Consider the following 22,020-nt stretch of genomic DNA (forward strand, 5'->3'; position numbering starts at 1 on the left):
CCCTTGTTGGCAATCACAGAGGTCAGACATGTCTTGTAGTTGGCCACCAGGTTTGCACACAACTCAGGAGGGATTTTGTCCCACTCCTCTTTGCAGATCTTCTCCAAGTCATTAAGGTTTCGAGGCTGACGTTTGGCAACTCGAACCTTCAGCTCCCTCCACAGATTTTCTATGAGATTAAGGTCTGGAGACTGGCTAGGCCACTCCAGGACCTTAATGTGCTTCTTCTTGAGCCACTCCTTTGTTGCCTTGGCCGTGTGTTTTGGGTCATTGTCATGCTGGAATGCTCATCCACGACCCATTTTCAATGCCCTGGCTGAGGGAAGGAGGTTCTCACCCAAGATTTGACGGTACATGACCCCGTCCATCGTCCCTTTTGATGCGGTGAAGTTGTCCTGTCCCCTTAGCAGAAAAACACCCCCAAAGCATAATGTTTCCACCTCCATGTTTGACGGTGGGGATGGTGTTCTTGGGGTCATAGGCAGCATTCCTCCTCCTCCAAACACGGCGAGTTGATGCCAAAGAGCTCGATTTTGGTCTCATCTGACCACAACACTTTCACCCAGTTCTCCTCTAAATCATTCAGATGTTCATTGGCAAACTTCAGACGGCCCTGTATACAGTGGGGGGAAAAAAGTATTTAGTCAGCCACCAATTGTGCAAGTTCTCCCACTTAAAAAGATGAGAGAGGCCTGTAATTTTCATCATAGGTACACGTCAACTATGACAGACAAAATTAGGAAAAAAAATCCAGAAAATCACATTGTATGATTTTTAATGAATTTATTTGCAAATTATGGTATTTGGTCAATAACAAAAGTTTCTCAATACTTTGTTATATACCCTTTGTTGGCAATGACACAGGTCAAACGTTTTCTGTAAGTCTTCACAAGGTTTTCACACACTGTTGCTGGTATTTTGGCCCATTCCTCCATGCAGATCTCCTCTAGAGCAGTGATGTTTTGGGGCTGTCGCTGGGCAACACGGACTTTCAACTCCCTCCAAAGATTTTCTATGGGGTTGAGATCTGGAGACTGGCTAGGCCACTCCAGGACCTTGAAATGCTTCTTACGAAGCCACTCCTTCGTTGCCAGGGCGGTGTGTTTGGGATCATTGTCATGCTGAAAGACCCAGCCACGTTTCATCTTCAATGCCCTTGCTGATGGAAGGAGGTTTTCACTCAAAATCTCACGATACATGGCCCCATTCATTCTTTCCTTTACACGGATCAGTCGTCCTGGTCCCTTTGCAGAAAAACAGCCCCAAAGCATGATGTTTCCACCCCCATGCTTCACAATAGGTATGGTGTTCTTTGGATGCAACTCAGCATTCTTTGTCCTCCAAACACGACGAGTTGAGTTTTTACCAAAAAGTTCTATTTTGGTTTCATTTGACCATATGACATTCTACCAATCCTCTTCTGGATCATCCAAATGCACTCTAGCAAACTTCAGACAGGCCTGGACATGTACTGGCTTAAGCAGGGGGACACGTCTCGCATTGCAGGATTTGAGTCCCTGGCGGCGTATTGTGTTACTGATGGTAGGCTTTGTTACTTTGGTCCCAGCTCTCTGCAGGTCATTCACTAGGTCCCCCCGTGTGGTTCTGGGATTTTTGCTCACCGTTCTTGTGATCATTTTGACCCCACGGGGTGAGATCTTGCGTGGAGCCCCAGATCGAGGGAGATTATCAGTGGTCTTGTATGTCTTCAATTTCCTAATAATTGCTCCCACAGTTGATTTCTTCAAAACAAGCTGCTTACCTATTGCAGATTCAGTCTTCCCAGCCTGGTGCAGGTCTACAATTTAGTTTCTGGTGTCCTTTGACAGCTCTTTGGTCTTGGTCATAGTGGAGTTTGGAGTGTGACTGTTTGAGGTTGTCGACAGGTGTCTTTTATACTGATAACAAGTTCAAACAGGTGCCATTAATACAGGTAACGAGTGGAGGACAGAGGAGCCTCTTAAAGAAGAAGTTACAGGTCTGTGAGAGCCAGAAATCTTGCTTGTTTGTAGGTGACCAAATACTTATTTCCACCATAATTAGCAAATAAATTCATAAAAAATCCTACAATGTGATTTTCTGGAGAAAAAAAATCTCAATTTGTCTGTCATAGTTGACGTGTACCTATGATGAAAATTACAAGCCTCTCTCGTCTTTTTAAGTGGGAGAACTTGCACAATTGGTGGCTGACTAAATACTTTTTGCCCCACTGTATGTGCTTTCTTGAGCAGGGGGACCTTGCGGGCGCTGCAGGATTTCAGTCCTTCACGGCGTAGTGTGTTACCAATTGTTTTCTTGGTGAATATGGTCCCAGCTGCCTTGAGATCATTGACAAGATCCTCCCGTGTAGTTCTGGTCTGATTCCTCACTGTTCTCATGATCATTGCAACTCCACGAGGTGAGATCTTGCATGGAGCCCCAGGCCGAGGGAGATTGACAGTTATTTTGTGTTTCTTCCATTTGCGAGTAATCGCACCAACTGTTGTCACCTTCTCACCAAGCTGCTTGGCGATGGTCTTGTAGCCCATTCCAGCCTTGTGTAGGTCTACAATCTTGTCCCTGACATCCTTGGAGAGCTCTTTGTTCTTGGCCATGGTGGAGAGTTTGGAATCTTATTGATTGATTGCTTCTGTGGACAGGTGTCTTTTATACAGGTAACAAACTGAGATTAGGAGCACTCCCTTTAAGAGTGTGCTCCTAATCTCAGCTCGTTACTTGTATAAAAGACACCTGGGAGCCAGAAATCTTTCTGATTGAGAGAGGATCAAATACTTATTTCCCTCATTAAAATGCAAATCAATTTATAACATTTTTGACATGTGTTTTTCTGGATTTTTTTGTTGTTATTTTGTCTCTCACTGTGCAAATAAACCTACCATTAAAATTATAGACTGATAATTTCTTTGTCAGTGGGCAAACGTACAAAAATAGCAGGGGATCAAATACTTTTTTCCGTCATTGTACATAACCATTCTGCCAAGTGAATAAATAAAAATAAAGACCCTGTAAATTCAAAAGGTTTTACAACTCGTCACATGGATCAACATCCAAAGGTTAAAAAAAGGAAGCCGTTACCATCACAGTATGGGGCTTTAGAGGTAGGCTACACAGGAAGTTGAAGTTACACATTGTACACATGCAGAGTGGCTGCATCGCTACTGATGGTATTCAGTCGCTAAAGAAGTCCGTAATCTGTACACGTAGGGGTCTACTGGCAGGTTGTTAATTTACTGAGCCCCACAGTAGCTCAGAGAGAGTTAGAGGTCTGTTGAGACTAGAGAGACAGAGACACGGGCGTCTGAGGCCTGGGACATCGAACAGTACGTGCCGATGGCCTAGCCTAGTGCGCATGCCTCCTGTTAATTGCCAGTCTCACACTCCCTTACATTTAAGTAATTTAGCAGATGCTCTTAAGATAGCTATGTGGGACAACCACATACACTATACAGTATATACAAAACTATGTGGACACACCTTCAAATTGGTGGATTTGGCTTTTCAGCCGCACCCAGTTGCTGACAGGTGTATAAAATCGAGCACACAGCCATGCAATCTTCATAGACAAACATTGGCAGTAGAATGGCCTTACTGAAGAGCTCAGTGACTTTCAATGTGGCACCATCATAGGATGCCACCTTTCCAACAAGGCAGTTCGTCAAATTTCTGCCCTGCTAGAGCTGCCCCGGTCAACTGTAAGTGCTGTTATTGTGAAGTGGAAACGTCTAGGAGCAACAACGACTCAGCCGCGAAGTGGTAGGCCACACAAGCTCACAGAACGGGACCGCAGAGAGCTGAAGCGCATAGCGCGTCATAATTATCTGTCTTTGTTTGCAACACTCACTACCGAGTTCAAAACTGCCTCTGGAAGTACTGTTCGTCGGGAGCTTCATGAAATGGGTTGACAGGGCCAAGCAGCCGCACACAAGCCTAAGATCACCATGTGCAATGCGAAGTGTCGGCTGGAGTGGTGTATAGCTCGCCGCCATTGGACTCTGGAGCAGTGGAAACGCGTTCTCTGGAGTGATGAATCACGCTTCACCATCTGGCAGTTCAACGGACAAATCTGGGTTTGGCGGATGCCAGGAGAACGCTACCTGCCCGAATGCATAGTGCCAACTAAAGTTTGGTGGAGGAGGAATAATGGTCTGGATCTGTTTTTCATGGTTTGGGCTAGGCCCCTTAGTTCCAGTGAAGGGAAATCTTAACGCTACAGCATACAATTACATTCTAGATGATTCTGTGCTTCCAACTTTGTGGCAACCGTTTGGGGAAGGCCCTTTCCTGTTTCAGCATGACAATGCCCCGTGCACAAAGCGAGGTCCATACGGAAATGGTTTGTCGAGATTGGTGTGGAAGAATTTGACTGGCCTGCAGAGAACCCTGACCTCAACCCCATCGTCGACTGCAAGCCAGGCCTAATCGCCCAACATCAGTGCCTGACCTCACTAATGCTCTTGTGGCTGAATGGAAGCAAGTCCCCGCAGCAATGCACTTTTCTCTAGTGGAATGCCTTCCCAGAAGAGTGGGAAGGGGGCAGCATATTAATGCCCATGAGTGAGATGTTCGACGAGCAATTGTCCACATACTTTTGGTCATATAGTGTATTTCAGTCATAGTACGTACATTTTTCCTCAATAAAGTAGCTATTAGCAAAGTCAGTGCTAGTAAGAAAATAAAAAAAGATAGGGGTACGTGTTAGTTCACGAAAGGCAAGGGTGTTAAAAATTGTGGGGTGATGTGGGATTATTTATATTTAAGATACTCTTTGAAGAAAGTTACAACCCTTATTATTGTAAGAGTATAAAAGGCCCCTATGCCACTGTGTTCCTGTCCTTTGACCCTTTACCCAGTATATTGCAGAGACCCTGTTGTGTGTGCTGAGGTGCACAGGGAACTATTTGTCCTCAGAATAGACTGGGATCGGATGGAGGGGTGCTGGTTGACTTGCTGTGAATTTATATATTGAGACATTGTGTTTGTTTACTATGATTGGTGACCACCATTTATAATCCTAGAAAGCCCTGCTGTTTTCCCTTTCAATCATCTAACCGTAATGTATAATACATGAGAGGACAATACGTAGATCTCATTTCAGCAGAGGGGGCTGCTTTGTAAGCACAAAGTTAATGCTGTTAATAATGAGTGTGTCACATGGTACTCACGTTTCTTTGTTGTTGACTTCATGTGTTTTCGTGAAAAAATGTATCCCTTTTCATGGAAAGAACTAGCAGGGAGAAAATAACATGGCACTTCAGATCGCATGCCTATTTGTGAAATATGATGTGCTTATTACTGTCTATGGCAGAGACACAGCAGGTTTGTGGTATTGTGGTTAAAGTCAGTCCTTTGTTGACAGAAATAATTATTTATGTATCTTGAACAAGGACGTTCTTTTCTTGTGTCCTTTTACGTTCCATTCTATTCACTATAAATGTGTTCAATGGATGGTGAATGTTTCATTTGTGTGTAAATGTTTTGTATTTGTTGAATTTGCGCTTTTACTTGGCAAAATAAAAGCAAGCTGGTTTGGCGTAACAGAATCTTTGATCAGACACTAAAGACACCACTCCGGAATGCCACTCCCAGTCCATGTTAGTATAGTGTGTTAGTAAAGTTGCTGTTTGCTTTGCCCTGTAGTGTAAGAAGTCAAGGAGACCCAGTGCCTTTCCTAGATAGGCTGAAGGTTCCAGGTGGCCTATAGGAAGTAGAGGTTGACCCTGCTGTTTGGCTTGTCTCAAATGAACACACTGCAATTCACCGTATTAGTCCTAATCAGATCGCATGGCTCTGGAAACTATTAACAGGCCTTGCTTTGGGTTATGATGATATAGCACAGGATGTAGTAGCTCCATTGTGCCATCCAGGTCATGACCTTCCTGGGGCCTTCAAGCTAACATATCTACTTCCATCATCACTCATTTTACCACTACAAGGTAATTAGTAATGACACGTCTATACCCAAATATTTGTCCGCTGGAGGCTTATGGGTTAACAGTCTCCAGAGTGATGACCACGTACAATGAGGGAAAAAAGTATTTGATCCCCTGCTGATTTTGTAAGTTTGCCCACTGACAAAGACATGATCAGTCTATACTTTTAATGGTAGGTTTATTTGAACAGTGAGAGACAGAATAACAACAAAAAAATCCATAAAAATGCATGTCAAAAAAGTTATACATTGATTTGCATTTTAATGAGGGAAATAAGTATTTGACCCCTCTGCAAAACATTACTTAGTACTTACATTTTACATTTAAATTTTAGTCATTTAGCAGACACTCTTATCCAGAGCGACTTACAAATTGGTGCATTCACCTTATGATAGCCAGTGGGACAACCACTTTACAACATATCAATATATATATATATATTTATTTGGGGGGGGGGTGGGGTAGGGGGAGGGTAGAAGGATTACTTTTATCCTATCCCAGGTATTCCTTAAAGAGGTGGGGTTTCAAGTGTCTCCAGAAGGTGGTGAGTGACTCCGCTGTCCTGGCGTCGTGAGGGAGCTTGTTCCACCATTGGGGTGCCAGAGCAGCGAACAGTTTTGACTGGGCTGAATGGGAACTGTGCTTCCGCAGAGGTAGGGGGGCCAGCAGGCCAGAGGTGGATGAACGCAATGCCCTCGTTTGGGTGGAGGTGCCGTTCCCCTCACAGCTCCGTAGGCAAGCACCATGGTCTTGTAGCAGATGCAGGCTTCAACTGGAAGCCAGTGGAGTGCGGAGGAGCGGGGTGACGTGAGAGAACTTGGGAAGGTTGAACACCAGACGGGCTGCAGCATTCTGGATGAGTTGTAGGGGTTTAATGGCACAGGCAGGGAGCCCAGCCAACAGCGAGTTGCAGTAATCCAGACGGGAGATGACAAGTGCCTGGATTAGGACCTGTGCCGCTTCCTGTGTAAGTTAGGATCGTACTCTGCGAATGTTGTAGAGCATGAACCTACAGGATCGGGTCACCACTTTGATGTTAACGGAGAACGACAGGGTGTTGTCCAGGGTCACGCCAAGGTTCTTTGCACTCTGGGAGGAGGACACAACGGAGTTGTCAACCGTGATGGCGAGATCATGGAGCGGGCAGTCCTTCCCCAGGAGGAAGAGCAGCTCCATCTTGCCGAGGTTCAGCTTGAGGTGTTGATCCGTCATCCACACTGATATGTCTGCCAGACATGCAGAGATGCGATTCGACACCTGGTTATCAGAAGGGGGAAAGGAGAAGATGAATTGTGTGTTGTCTGCGTAGCAATGATAGGAGAGACCATGTGTTTTTTGAGAAGGGGTGCAACTCTCGCTCTCTTGAAGACGGAAGGGACATAGCCAGTGGTCAAGGATGAGTTGATGAGCGAGGTGAGGTACAGTGAGGGGAAAAAAGTATTTGATCCCCTGCTGATTTTGTACGTTTGCCCACTGACAAAGAAATGATCAGTCTACAATTTTAATGGTAGGTTTATTTGAACAGTGAGAGACAGAATAACAACAAATAAATCCAGAAAAATGCATGTCAAAAATGTTATAAATTGATTTGCATTTTAATGAGGGAAATAAGTATTTGACCCCCTCTCAATCAGAAAGATTTTTGGCTCCCAGGTGTCTTTTATACAGGTAACGAGCTGAGATTAGGAGCACACTCTTAAAGGGAGTGCTCCTAATCTCAGCTTGTTAACTGTATAAAAGACACCTGTCCACAGAAGCAATCAATCAATCAGATTCCATACTCTCCACCATGGCCAAGACCAAAGAGCTCTCCAAGGATGTCAGGGACAAGATTGTAGACCTACACAAGGCTGGAATGGGCTACAAGACCATCGCCAAGCAGCTTGGTGAGAAGGTGACAACAGTTGGTGCGATTATTCGCAAATGGAATAAACACAAAATAACTCTCAATCTCCCTCGGCCTGGGGCTCCATGCAAGATCTCACCTTGTGGAGTTGCAATGATCATGAGAACGGTGAGGAATCAGCCCAGAACTACTTCGGGAGGATCTTGTCAATGATCTCAAGGCAGCTGGGACCATAGTCACCAAGAAAACAATTGGTAACACACTACGCCGTGAAGGACTGAAATCCTGCAGCGCCCGCAAGGTCCCCCTGCTCAAGAAAGCACATATACAGGCCCGTCTGAAGTTTGCCAATGAACATCTGAATGATTAAGAGGACAACTGGGTGAAAGTGTTGTGGTCAGATGAGACCAAAATCGAGCTCTTTGGCATCAACTCAACTCGCCGTGTTTGGAGGAGGAGGAATGCTGCCTATGACCCCAAGAACACCATCCCCACCGTCAAACATGGAGGTGGAAACATTATGCTTTGGGGGTGTTTTTCTGCTAAGGGGACAGGGCAACTTCACCGCATCAAAGGGACGATGGACGGGGCCATGTACCGGCAAATCTTGGGTGAGAACCTCCTTCCCTCAGCCAGGGCATTGAAAATGGGTCGTGGATGGGTATTCCAGCATGACAATGACCCAAAACACACGGCCAAGGCAACAAAGGAGTGGCTCAAGAAGAAGCACATTAAGGTCCTGGAGTGGCCTAGCCAGTCTCCAGACCTTAATCCCATAGAAAATCCCTCCTGAGATGTGTGCAAACCTGGTGGCCAACTACAAGACACGTCTGACCTCTGTGATTGCCAACAAGTGTTTTGCCACCAAGTACTAAGTCATATTTTGCAGAAGGGTCAAATACTTATTTCCCTCATTAAAATGCAAATCAATTGATAACATTTTTGACATGCGTTTTTCTGGATTATTTTGTTGTTATTCTGTCTCTCACTGTTCAAATAAACCTACCATTAAAATTATAGACTGATCATTTCTTTGTTAGTGGGCAAACCTACAAAATCAGCAGGGGATCAAATACTTTTTTCCCTCACTGTAAGGGGGAAGGTCTCCGGAAATGGTCTGGAGAAGAGAGGAGGGGATAGGGTCAAGCGGGCAGGTTGTTGGGCGGCCGGCCGTCACAAGTCGCAAGATTTCATCTGGAGAGAGAGCGGAGAAATAAGTCAAAGCATAGGGTAGGGCAGTGTGAGCAGGACCAGCGGTGTCATTTGACTTAATAAATGAGGATCGGATGTCGTCAACCTTCTTTTCATCCACAGAGAGGGGGAGGAGGAGGAGGATTCAGCAGGGAGAAGAAGGTGGCAAAGAGCTTCCTAGGGTTAGAGGCAGAGGCTTGAAATTTAGAGTGGTAGAAAGCGGCTTTAGCAGCAGAAACAGAGGAAGAAAATGTAGAGAGGAGGGAGTGAAAAGATGACAGGTCGGCAGGGAGTCTAGTTTTCCTCCATTTCCGCTCGGCTGCCCGGAGCCCTGTTCTGTGAGCTCGCAATGAGTCGTCAAGCCACGGAGCAGGAGAGGAGGACCGAGCCGGCCGGGAGGATAGGGTACAGAGATTCAAAAGATGCAGAAAGGGAGGAGAGGAGGGTTGAGGAGGCAGAATCAGGAGATTGGAGGGAGAAGGATTGAGCAGAGGGAAGAGATGATAGGATGGAAGAGGAGAGAGTAGCGGGAGAGAGAGAGCGAAGGTCGCGGCGGCGCATTACCATCTGAGTAGGGGCAGAGTGAGTAGTGTTGGAGGAGAGCGAGAGAGAAAGGAAACAAAGTAGTGGTCGGAGACTTGGAGGGGAGTTGCAGTGAGATTAGTAGAAGAACAGCATCTAGTAAAGATGAGGTCAAGCGTATTGCCTGCCTTGTGAGTAGGGGGAGACGGTGAGGTCAAAAGAGGAGAGAGGGTGAGGTCAAAAGAGGAGAGGAGTGGAAAGAAGGAGGCAGAGAGAAATTAGTCAAAGGTAGACGTAGGGAGGTTAAAGTCACCCAGACCTGTGAGGGGTGAGCCATCCTCAGGAAAGGAACTTTTCTGAGGATGGCTCACCAATGAGTTCATCAATGAGCGTCAAGCTCATTGATGAACTCTCCAAGGGAACCTGGAGGGCGATAAATGATAAGGATGTTAAGCTTGAATGGGCTACTGACTGTGACAGCATGGAATTCAAATGAGGAGATAGACAGATGGGTCAGGGGAGAAAGAGAGAATGTCCACTTGGGAGAGATGAGGATTCCTGTGCCACTGCCCCGCTGACCAGATGCTCTCGGGGTATGCGAGAACACATGGTCAGACGAGGAGAGAGCAGTAGGAGTAGCAGTGTTTTCTGTGGTAATACATGTTTCCGTCAGCGCCAAGAAGTCGAGGGACTGGAGGGTAGCATAGGCTGAGATGAACTCTGCCTTGTTGGCCGCAGAACGGCAGTTCCAGGGGCTGCTGGAGACCTGGAACTCCACGTGGGTCGTGCGTGCAGGGACCACCAGGTTAGAGAGGCAGCAGCCACGCGGTGTGAGGCGTTTGTATGGCCTGTGCGGAGAGGAGAGAACAGGGATAGACAGACACATAGTTGACAGGCTACAGAAAAGGCTACACTAATGCAAAGGAGATCGGAATGAAATTAACTAAACATCTGGGGAAATGAGGCCTTCCTTACTAACCTTTCACTGAAACACTCAAATACAACTCTTTCAACTTCCACTTTAGAAATTATAATTGCTGTAATTTACAGTAGTTCAATGTTTCCAGGAATAGACTAACTTAGTTTATTCAGCTAGCTAACTTGGTACAGTATTCTTCTGTGAAAGCCGCCCAGGGCACCGTATCCTATGACGCCATAGCTAACTAGCATGCTAGCATCCAATAACACACGGTTTAGCACCAATACTTGGTTACAACAAACTACCAATGGATCATTCATGTCCGTGTCTAGTTCCTTTCATAACGCAGAAGTAATTAAACGTTGGCTAGCTAGCACAAAGTCAGTCATGCTAGCTACACACGTGGACTACACATCTCGAATGTTCAGAAAGTGAAGCTTACATTGCAAAATTCTCATTGACTAAAATGATACAGTACTGCTAGCTGGTAATGTTGGCTAGCTAGCAGTGGCTGCAGTGTTGACTGTTTGAAAATGTAGCTGGCTAGCTAACCTCGATAGTTTCTCTATACTACACCTTTGTCTTTGATACCAAGACAACTATGTAGCTAGCCAACTTTACACTAATCAAATCGTTCCGTTTAAATTTATTTAGTTGCTACAGTACTGCTAGCTGGTATAGTTGGCCAGCTAGCAGTGGCTGCGGTGTTGCTACCCGCTAGCTAGCTAGCATTTGGCAACTCGAACCTTCAGCTCCCTCCACAGATTTTCTATGGGATTGAGGTCTGGAAACTGGCTAGGCCACTCCAGGACCTTAATGTGCTTCTTCTTGAGCCACTCCTTTGTTGCCTTGGCCGTGTGTTTTGGGTCATTGTCATGCTGGAATACCCATCCACGACCCATTTTCAATGCCCTGGCTGAGGGAAGGAGGTTCTCACCCAAGATTTGACGGTACATGGCCCCGTCCATCGTCCCTTTGATGCGGTGAAGTTGTCCTGTCCCCTTAGCAGAAAAACACCCCCAAAGCATGTTTCCACCTCCATGTTTGACGGTGGGGATGGTGTTCTTGTGGTCATAGGCAGCATTCCTCCTCCTCCAAACACGGCGAGTTGAGTTGATGCCAAAGAGCTTGATTTTGGTCTCATCTGACCACAACACTTTCACCCAGTTCTCCTCTGAATCATTCAGATGTTCATTGGCAAACTTCAGACGGCCCTGTATATGTGCTTTCTTGAGCAGGGGGACCTTGCGGGCGCTGCAGGATTTCAGTCCTTCACGGCGTAGTGTGTTACCAATTGTTTTCTTGGTGACTATGGTCCCAGCTGCCTTGAGATCATTGACAAGATCCTCCCGTGTAGTTCTGGGCTGATTCCTCACCGTTCTCATGATCATTGCAACTCCACGAGGTGAGATCTTGCATGGAGCCCCAGGCCGAGGGAGATTGACAGTTCGTTTGTGTTTCTTCCATTTGCGAATAATCGCACCAACTATTGTCACCTTCTCACCAAGCTGCTTGGCGATGGTCTTGTAGCCCATTCCAGCCTTGTGTAGGTCTACAATCTTGTCCCTGACATCCTTGGAGAGCTCTTTGGTCTTGGCCATGGTGGAGAGTTTGGAATCTGATTAATTGATTGCTTTTGTGGACAGGTGTCTTTTATACAGGTAACAAACTGAGATTAGGAGCACTTCCTTTAAGAGTGTGCTCCTAATCTCAGCTCATTACCTGTATAAAAGACACCTGGGAGCCAGAAATCTTTCTGATTGAGAGGGGGTCAAATACTTATTTCCCTCATTAAAATGCAAATCAATTTATAACATTTTTGACATGCGTTTTTCTGGATCTCTCACTGTTCAAATAAAACTACCATTAAAATTATAGACTGATCATTTCTTTGTCAGTGGGCAAACGTACAAAATCAGCAGGGGATCAAATACTTTTTTCCCGCACTGTAGAGTGTTCCAGTGAAACTGGAAAGAAAATGTATCCTTCTATTCAAAACAACCATCAAGAATCCATGCTAGAACACTCTAAACTCTCCTCAGAATGGCACTGCGGTTAATCCTCACTGTTTATCTATTTCCAAAAGAGTCTCAAGTAGTCCCTTCAACATCAAATCCCCCCTAAGAGTCAACGTCTGTGTGGTATTTTTGCTCCACAGGAGATCAAGAGGAGAGCAGCTTGATCCAATGAGATCCTGCTGCCTTCCTTTCTGTGGAGTTGGACTGGGACATTTCTTATGAATTCAAGCTCTCAGATGTTCCGTGAAGAGATTTCATCAAATCAGAACACTCAGTGTGCTTCCACAACCACAATGCCAGAGATACAGATGTAGGATCTTAATTTGATCACTCTTTTGTTACTGATAATTTTCCTACACAGCAGGAAATGCAAACTTGTAGTGTATTCAAGGTTTAAAAAGGTTTCTAAAGTTTTTAATTTTCACTTTAAAATGTCAGACTTGATTTGCCCTACAAAGAAATTATTGTATCAACCCCTACAAAGATTCCATAATTCAAATTTCCTGTTGCTGCAGGATTATTTTCCTGCTGTAGCAAACTGGCTCAAATTAAGATCCTACAGAGATATTTTCCCTCTGCCCCCTACAAAGAGCCCAGGCTGGTATGCAGCGCTGCACATCTCCCCACATTCCTACTGTAGATCTTCTCTTAATAACAATACCACTGATTTACAGGACCCAAGAATGTGGTGTCAACAGGAGGAGCGCAGCACACACGTTCTGAAAAGCTAACCTCCATAGTAAATCTGAAACAAACACAACACAGGGCTCGCGGCTGGAAATAAGCTACGGCAGTCCTGTGTTTTTTCGTCTCGCACAACGTGTGTAGGGAAAATAAAAACACATTTCCCTTCCGAAAAATTTTAAGCAAAGTGTGTCCTGTCACATTCTACGACATGGGCTCAGATTGTCTGGTTGCAACTCACATCATCAGAATGGGGAGTCAGATGGACAGTTTCAAAAGGTGACCTGCTTTGATCGATTGCTGTATACACATGTACTGTAAGTAGTTACCACCACCAGAATTCAATGTAGAGGTCACGGTTTGGCTGGAAGATACCTCGAGTGTGTGCACAATTAAGATGGAATCAATGTCAATACACTATAGACCTCATGTTAACTGAAAAGGGACTACTGTAGCCTACTGCTGAGCTCTTTCATACCAAATGAGACCATGCATGTATTAGAATTGACCTTTGTTGTGAACATACATGTTGGCAAGACCGGAACATGTGCAATTATAATACACATGTACTGTGTGTGATCCTTTGCAGATGGACATTTTTTTCATGGAGTTTAGACAAAGACAAGAGCCAGGTTCTCTAAGCTTTGACTATAAAATCAGCAACAATCTGAGAGGCAGTACAGGTGTAATTATTTACCCAGTTCAGTGATGGATCAGTGAGACATAATAATATGCCATTTAGCAGACGCTTTTATCCAAAGCGACTTACAGTCATGTGTGCATACATTTTTTTACGTATGGGTGGTCCCGGGGATCGAACCCACTACCCTAGCGTTACAAGTGTCATGCTCTACCAATTGAGCTACAGAGGACCACCCACATTAGTTTAATTGTTGGAAAATCTGATTCAACCCATGCAACAAGAACCATTAGTAAAGCCAAATTATCATTCGCTACAGGCAATTTAACACAGTAAGGGGATGGACCTCTAATTTGAAGTCTCTGACTCCTATTCCCCTTGTTCTCCTCTGGCCCAATATTGGGCACAAAGGTCAAACTTTATACTGTTAGAGACCTTAAGCTCTGGGCCCTGGGTCTGAACCCCGCCCTGTGCAACTGGGTTCTGGACTTCCTGACGGGCCGCCCCCAGGTGGTGAAGGTAGGAAACAACACCTCCACTATGCTGATCCTCAACACAGGGGCCCCACAAGGGTGCATGCTCAGCCCCCTCCCGTACTCCCTGTTCACCCATGCCTGCGTGGCCACGCACACCTCCAACTCAATCATCAAGTTTGCAGACGACACAACAGTAGTATGCCTGATTACTAACAATGACGAGACAGCCTACAGGGAGGAGGTGAGGGCCCTGGCGGAGTGGTGCCAGGAAAATAACCTCTCCCTCAACTGTCAACAAAACAAAGGAGCTGATCATGGTCTTCAGGAGACAGCAGAGGGAGCACGCCCCTATCCACATCGATGGGACTGCAGTGGAGAAGGTAAAAAGCTTCAAGTTCCTCTGCGTACACATCACTTACAATCTGAAATGGTCCACCCACACAGACAGTGTGGTAAAGAAACACAGAACCTCAGGGGGCTGAAGAAATTCAGCTTGGCCCCTAAGCCCTCACAAACTTTTACAGATGCACCATTGAGAGGATCCTGTTGGGCTATATCACCGCCTGGTACGGCAACTGCACCGCCTGCAACCGCAGGGCTCTCCAGAGGGTGGTGCGGTCTGCCCAACGCATCACCAGGGGCTCACTGCCTGCCCTCCAGGACACCTACAGCACCCTATGTCACAGGCAGGCCAAAAATATAATCAAGGACATCAACCACCCAAGCCACAGCCTGTTAACCCCGTTATTATCCAGAAGGCGAGGTCACTACATGTGCATCAAAGCTGGGAACGAGAGACTGAAAAAGAGCTTCTATCTCAAATCCATCACTGTTAAATAGCCATCACTAGCTGGCTACCACTCGGTTACTCAACCCTGCACCTTAAAGGCTGCTGCCCTATGTACATAGGCATGGAATCACAGGTCACTTTAATAATGGAACACTAGTCACTTTAATAATGTTTACATACTGTTTAACTCATTTCATATGCCACTCCGACATTGCTCGTCCCAGGGGTGCAGCTTTCACTGGGCATGTGAGGGGGGGTGGACGGGGGGTTGGACGGAGAATTGCATTCTGAAATTGCATTTTTGTCCACCCCAGTTGTATCATTGGAATGTGATACAAAGGAAGGCGACGGTGTGCTTTAGGACCATGCGGACATCATCGAGTGGTCGGGTAGGCTGTTTGAAAAACATATATATATATATACAGTGGGGAGAACAAGTATTTGATACACTGCCAATTTTGCAGGTTTTCCTACTTACAAAGCATGTAGAGGTCTGTAATTTTTATCATAGGTACACTTCAACTGTGAGAGACGGAATCTAAAACAAAAATCCAGAAACTCACATTGTATAATTTTTAAGTAATGAATTAGCATTTTATTGCATGACATAAGTATTTGATCACCTACCAACCAGTAAGAATTCCGGCTCTCACAGACCTGTTAGTTTTTCTTTATGAAGCCCTCCTGTTCTCCACTCATTACCTGTATTAACTGCACCTGTTTGAACTCATTACCTGTATAAAAGACACCTGTCCACACACTCAATCAAACAGACTCCTACCTCTCCACAATGGCCAAGACCAGAGAGCTGTGTAAGGATATCAGGGATAAAATTGTAGACCTGCACAAGGCTGGGAGGGGCTACAGGACAATAGGCAAGCAGCTTGGTAAGAAGGCAACAACTGTTGGCGCAATTATTAGAAAATGGATGAAGTTCAAGATGACGGTCAATCACCCTCGGTCTGGGGCTCCATGCAAGATCTCACCTCGTGGGGCATCAATGATCATGAGGAAGGTGAGGGATCAGCCCAGAACTACACGGCAGGACCTGGTCAATGACCTGAAGAGAGCTGGGACCACAGTCTCAAAGAAAACCATTAGTAACACACTACGCCGTCATGGATTAAAATCCTGCAGCGCACGCAAGGTCCCCCTGCTCAAGCCAGCGCATGTCCAGGCCCGTCTGAAGTTTGCCAATGACCATCTGGATGATCCAGAGGAGGAATGGGAGAAGGTAATGTGGTCTGATGAGACAAAAATAGAGCTTTTTGGTCTAAACTCCACTCGCCGTGTTTGGAGGAAGAAGAAGGATGAGTACAACCCCAAGAACACCATCCCAACCGTGAAGCATGGAGGTGGAAACATCATTCTTTGGGGATGCTTTTCTGCAAAGGGGACAGGACGACTGCACCGTATTGAGGGGAGGATGGATGGGGCCATGTATCGCGAGATCTTGGCCAACAACCTCCTTCCCTCAGTAAGAGCATTGAGGATGGGTCGTGGCTGGGTCTTCCAGCATGACAACGACCCGAAACACACAGCCAGGGCAACTAAGGAGTGGCTCCGTAAGAAGCATCTCAAGGTCCTGGAGTGGCCTAGCCAGTCTCCAGACCTGAACCCAATAGAAAATCTTTGGAGGGAGCTGATAGTCCGTATTGCCCAGCGACAGCCCCGAAACCTGAAGGATCTGGAGAAGGTCTGTATGGAGGAGTGGGCCAAATCCCTGCTGCAGTGTGTACAAACCTGGTCAAGACCTACAGGAAACGTATGATCTCTGTAATTGCAAACAAAGGTTTCTGTACCAAATATTAAGTTCTGCTTTTCTGATGTATCAAATACTTATGTCATGCAATAAAATGCAAATTAATTACTTAAAAATCATACAATGTGATTTTCTGGATTTTTGTTTTTGATTCCGTCTCTCACAGTTGAAGTGTACCTATGATAAAAATTACAGACCTCTACATGCTTTGTAAGTAGGAAAACCTGCAAAATCGGCAGTGTATCAAATACTTGTTCTCCCCACTGTATATATATAATAATAATAATGTCCCCCCCACTTCTAAAACCAAAGTTGCGCCGCTGGCTTGTCCTAATATTTATATATTTCTTAATTCGATTATTTTACTTCTAGATTTGTGTGTATTGTTGTGAATTACATTTACATTTACATTTACGTCATTTAGCAGACGCTCTTATCCAGAGCGACTTACAAATTGGTGCATTCACCTTATAATCACCTGAATACAGAGCTGTATATTTAATATTTTTCAGAACAATGAATACAACAATAACACGGAATCTGTATCATGTGTGCATTTTACATTTCAACTAGAAAACAACTTCAACTGGTGTTGGTCTGAGTGAGTGCAGGCTAGTGCTCCGTGTACACAGACTCAGACGTCACTGTGAAGTTAAACGCTTTCCATGTTAAAAGTGACATCAATGTGATGTATTGTGTTGGTCCATTAAACAACATGTGCTTTGAGGGCTGAGGTCCGATGGAAGCAACAAGTGGCCATGTGATGCGTACTCATACATACTGTACATACAAGATGGCGTCTTGTTATTAGACATGCTCCATGTTTAAGGTGAGTCTCACTTGGATTTTAACGTTTCAGTTTCTCTTCATAGACTTCCATTTCACTACCAGAGACGGGCGACAAATGAGGCAGTTGTCATCTTTGCCACTACTATAGCGTGAATAGTAAATAGCCAGTCATATTCACAACAGTCCACGATCAGGCTAAAACTTCACTGGCTCTGCCAGCATCACAGTAAGCTCCTATTCCAGACGGCTCAAGAAGCAGGTTCCTTCATTCAGGGGCTAAGGTGTTACAAAGGCTATGGACAGATAAACTGGCCAAACTGTTTTACAACACCTTGGGCTTACAGAGGCCAACCTGACCTGTATGAGCCTGATGATGCGGTCACCAGTGGGCAGTGGTTAGAGCGGGGAGCTTTGTAGTGTGTGTGTTTACGTATGCGTGTGTGTGTGTGTGTAAGCACATGCGTCAGTGTATGTGTAAGGGGGAAGGGGTCCTGCTACGGGGGAGCAGATGGACAGTCAGCAGCCTCTCTGTCAGTCATCGTGACCCTCCTGTGACGACCCAGACACAGCATCACTCCAAACCTCCAATCCCTGCCCTCTAATTGGCTGACTGTCTGACTGCCACTTTACACTGAGAGCTGCTGCTGTATACAGTACAGAGACTCTTTGTGGTTCTTATGTGGTCTTCTCATGCTGGATCTGGTAGTAACACGCCTTGAGTGTGGTAAACATGATGCCGTGTTCTCCATGCTGTACACAGGGGTCCATCAGGTCCTCGATCAGACTCACCTCTGACCCCAGGTTCCTGATCCGGGCCCGCAGCACCACGTAGAGGAACACAGGAAACAGGTCGTCCATGGACCACAGGAAGTTATCCTTCAGAGATGACATCACTTCCTTGGTGATCTCCTCGAAGGTCAGCTGGATCACCTGCAGCTTGTCGGACGGGGTGAATGTTGTGCTGATCTGCTGTAAGGTCTCCGTTGCTGAGGCAAAACAGGCGTCTTTTGTGCTGGATACAACCTAGAAAGAGGAGAGAGATGGTCAGTAAGGACAGTCTAACATGTACTTGGTGTAACGTATTTCACCCACAGGAGGGCATACCTCAGTCTTCTCCCCCAGTACTGGAACCGAAACAGGCCAAAACTTACTAAAAGCAAAAAGAGAATAATTTTTACATGCTATAACTACAGTTTTTCCAGGTCAGGTTACATGATCGGAAAAAAACTTGTGGCCCTTTTCATTTAGCCTCGTACGACTATCCTGACCTCGCGAGCTTACATTCTGTTTCGCTACATGGATTCAACAGAATGTAAGATTGCGAGATCAGAACGGTCGTAAAAGGCTACTAATCATTCCCATCCATGACCTCAATGTTAGATACTACTGCACTGTTGGAGCTAGGAACACAAGCATTTCGCTACACCCGCAATAACATCAGCTAAATATGTGTATGTGACCAATACAATTTGATTTGATTTGATCTGGAACTACAATCACAGGTTAGTGAGGTGCAGGTCTGAGAATGCACCAAGAGCCGACAGGAAGAGAGCTCTTGTGCCAAGGAGCATGGATTCAACTTATTAACTTTGAGCCTCGGCACTAAAGGGCATAGGGGACTGTGTACAACAGGGTATACTATCAAACTGGCTGTTGTTTGCAGGCAGTACTGGGGCATGCCTTTTGGCATAAGAGGTCTCTGTTTGGGGCCATTTAACTCCAAACTATTCTCGTTTAACAGCCTTCTCATTTCCAGTAAGAGTTGTCTGTGCCTGATGTCCTTCTCCAACGCAGCAATATGTACAATCGATGGTGGAGGCAGACACTACCATCAACAGACTGTCAAAGCAATATGCTGTGTGTACAGGAATAATGCAGTTTATTCATTTTAGTCACACTGAGAAAGCTGCAGTTAAAATCCTTAAAGAAGTGAATTTACAACACAACAACTCACCTATTCATTCTACTGCTACTCTTCTCAGGGCTGTGTCAGATTCACTGTAATATGGACATCAGTAAGATGAACAGCATTGCATGGCTGGCACAACTCTAGGGTTGGCACAGCTGACCAGTGCGTTCACAGAATGCAGAATGCTGCCACGGAGAACAATGCCCAGCTTCTTATGCCTTCACCCTGTCCCGGTTTCTCCATGCCAGGCAGTCTCTCTGTCTCCTGTACCATTGGTTGAGGTAATGTTCTCACACAGGGCTTAAGGCATCAGGGATAACGTTTAATGGGGAAAACCCTTACAAACAGGACAATAAGGCTGTTGATACCTGTCACGGTCAGATTGGGCATTACTGTAGTAGAGTACAGGGCTATGTGGAGGTGAACGGTCCACTGCTGAGTTTTCAGGTATAAAACCTCACTTTAACTCCATTTGAGATCTGAGCATTCCCCATCTAAAGGGCACTGTGTGGTTTACACAGTGATACAGGTTAACATGAGGAGCCTCGTAAGTCTCCAATTTTAAAACCATCTAGATAGGAATGACCCTATAAACTTTTTTAATGGACGCTATACTGTAAAGGAGTTACACATAGAGAAAACATATAGTGGTTAAAAGAAACCACAGGCCCTGTGCTGTTTGAGATTTAGTAGTGAAGCTCTGCTGCCTGCCTGCATCTGACAGTGTACTCCTCTTTTGCTAAATGGGCTAGAAACTGCTTAGTACCATGAGAGTGGTATGACAAGGCTCAACATGACACCAGCCTGTTTAGCAGACATTAAAGGGTGTTTCAACACCTTATTCCTCACGGGGGGGATTGACTGGGCCCATTCTCTGGCAGCTTCAGGCTCTCAGAGGTGTCGCTCTCGGTGCACAGCGGCACTGCCATGTCAAGCAGGAGAGCTATTAGCTGCACTAAGCCCCCACAGTTCCCCCTGAGGTCACATTACACTGTCTGTCATCTCAAACCCATTGACAACTGACCGTGTCTACAGGGCTGGAATCTGCTGGCTGGGGATGACAGTGATGAGCACTCAGAGTGACACTTACATAGAGAGGGCTGTGTAGGCTCTGTAGGCCTGGCAGCTTCTCACAGTTCACAAGGGAGTCTGAGGCTAGAGGCTGGATTGAATTGCCTTCTTAACTTCCATGCCACAGCTGGGGCTTCTAAGGTAATTTTCTACTGGAAAAGGGTATTTAGTTGTGGTTTTGTTTCCCACTGTCTCCCTCTGAGGGACCTCAAACAGCCCTCACCAGCCCGCTCTGACTGCAAAAACACAGATGTGCCACGACTGAATAACTATTTGAAAAATATGTTGAGGAACAGCAGCCGTTTTTGTCATTACAGTACCTGATGTCCTTGGCCTTGTGACACAGTAAGGACCAGACACAGACAGGTTTGGTGGTATGCTGCTGCTGTCCGCTCTCTGTCTGTCTAGACCTGTACTGCTGACATTGGATCTGTCTACCTTGGGGTTGTCTTTGTTTTGCTAGGCAAACTGAGACTTCTCAAAACCTTCAGAAATGTATTAATGACAGCTGACAAAAATCAAAATGTTTATTAGTTATTATTTGTCCCAAATAATGTGTGAGTCTTAGGGCTCTATTCAATCCACATTGTGGAAATTCAGCTTTACAGCGTGATTGAAATTGAAAGGCAATGTTCCCGCTTTAGCGGAGACGCATTCACGGTAAACACTGCTTATGCCGGCTCAGGTGGAAATTACCTTTACATTTCTATTGCGGAATCTGCAATGCTTCAGCTTTATAGATTGAATAGAGCCCTTACAATTAGTTATCTCCAATGAATGTTAATAAAATATCCAACCATAAATTATTATACCAATAAACACTCATTATGTAACCATATTCTAGTCTTACAGAATTCCCGAAACCCCAGAAAAACTGCACATCTATTAGGCCCTTCTCGTGATAAGAGGAACAGGTGATTGTAGTTTCTGGCCTGTTTCCCCACGAGAGGGAGAGAAACCTACATAAACATAGCTTGGGGTGTTTTTGCACTTCACAATAAGCACATTTGTCTAACGATTAGACGGAACCTGAGCAGATTTAAACAAATAATTCCAGTGGCAGAGAGCTGCTCTGTGTGGCCACTGGCTGTCTCAGCTACTTGTTTAAACAGACCCAGCCTGAAAGACTTAATAGCAATGCTAACAGCAGTCATATGAGATGTGTTGTCTGCTGAGGGTGATGTGTTGGGCTGTGCCATGGTGTACTGTGGTGTGCTGCGGTTGAGACTCAGAGCCTTCGACAGAGTGGAAGGGGAATTTTGTGGCTGCCCTTTGCTTATGTAAGATCAGGTGGAAAGGAGGTCTGTGAGATGGCTCTCAAGGCCAGAGCCAAACTTCACTATTTGTTCTACCAGTAAACCAAAACCAACAGTGTTTTTTCTGTCACCTCAACCTGTGCTTTTTTTCTCTCATATCATCTCAATTCTGTATGGGAGAGCAGATACCTTACAGTCCAGAGCTGGGCCTGAAATT

Source organism: Coregonus lavaretus (assembly GCF_964263955.1).
Source record: "Coregonus lavaretus genome assembly, chromosome: 18".
In the NCBI taxonomy this organism is placed as follows: Eukaryota; Metazoa; Chordata; class Actinopteri; order Salmoniformes; family Salmonidae; genus Coregonus; species Coregonus lavaretus.